At 41.4% G+C, this 1,024-nt stretch overlaps 1 non-coding gene across 1 annotated transcript; it reads left to right on the plus strand.

The window, feature by feature from the left end:
• The first annotated feature begins 288 nt into the window (after positions 1-288).
• Positions 289-395, plus strand: LOC141716480 (small nucleolar RNA R71). Its single transcript, XR_012573188.1, has one exon. It is a non-coding gene; the product is annotated as a small nucleolar RNA R71 (small nucleolar RNA).
• Positions 396-1,024: the final 629 nt, after the last annotated feature.

The following is a 1,024-nucleotide window of genomic DNA, read 5'->3' on the forward strand; positions in this document are numbered from 1 at the left end:
ATTATCTGCTTAACACCATAGTTAGCCAGAGAATTGATCTTCATAGACAACGCCTTTAGTTGAGCAGTGATCGTCGTAGCTGTATCCACTTCAAGAACTCCTACTACCTTGCCCTGTGGACATCTCTGGGTTGGATACTAATATTCATTAGCAGCCATCAGTTCAATTAGATCATAAGCTTCCTCATAGCTCTTTGCCCATAATGCTCCACCTGATGCTGCATCGAGCATGGGTCTGGACTGTGCTCCCAACCCATTATAAGAACAATTGATGATCATCCAATCAGGCATTCTATGATGAGGACACTTCCTAAACATCTCCTTGTAGCACTCCCAAGCTTTACATAACGATTCTCCCATTTGCTACACAAATTGAGTAATAGAATTCCTGAGTGCAATTGTCTTCGCCATAGGGAAGAATTTAGTAAGAAACTTCTGAGCAAGATCTTCCCAATTAGTAATCGAACCAGCTGGTAGAGAGTGTAACCAGCTCTTAGCCTTGTCCCTCAGAGAGAATGGGAACAGTCTCAGCTTCACAGCATCTTCAGAAACACCGTTGAACTTGAAGGTGTCGCATATCTCAATGAAATCCCTAATGTGCATATTGGGATCTTCAGTTGGAGAACTCCCAAACTGGATTAAATTCTGCACCCATTGAATTATGTCAGGCTTGATCTCAAAGGTATTAGCCGTGATAGCTGGCCGGACAATGCTAGATTGAATGTCATTGATCTTGGGTTGAGATAAATCCATCAAGGCTTTCGTTCATGCTGCTGGATCTCCCATTATAATGAGTACCTGAAACATAAACAAATAAACCGTGAAAGTAAAAGAATCTGAGTCAATGAACTTTAAGGACCACTGATGACAAGCACAAAAACTAAAAATTAACAATGAGTCCCCGGCAGCGGCGCCAAAAACTTGTTACGGCGAAAACACGCGTTAATATTTACGCAAGTATACGAGTTCGCAAGTAGTATAAGATATAAATCAGATTCATTCCCACAGAGACTGGTTTAGGTTAA

This window comes from Apium graveolens, chromosome 3, assembly GCF_009905375.1.
Source record: "Apium graveolens cultivar Ventura chromosome 3, ASM990537v1, whole genome shotgun sequence".
In the NCBI taxonomy this organism is placed as follows: domain Eukaryota; kingdom Viridiplantae; phylum Streptophyta; class Magnoliopsida; order Apiales; family Apiaceae; genus Apium; species Apium graveolens.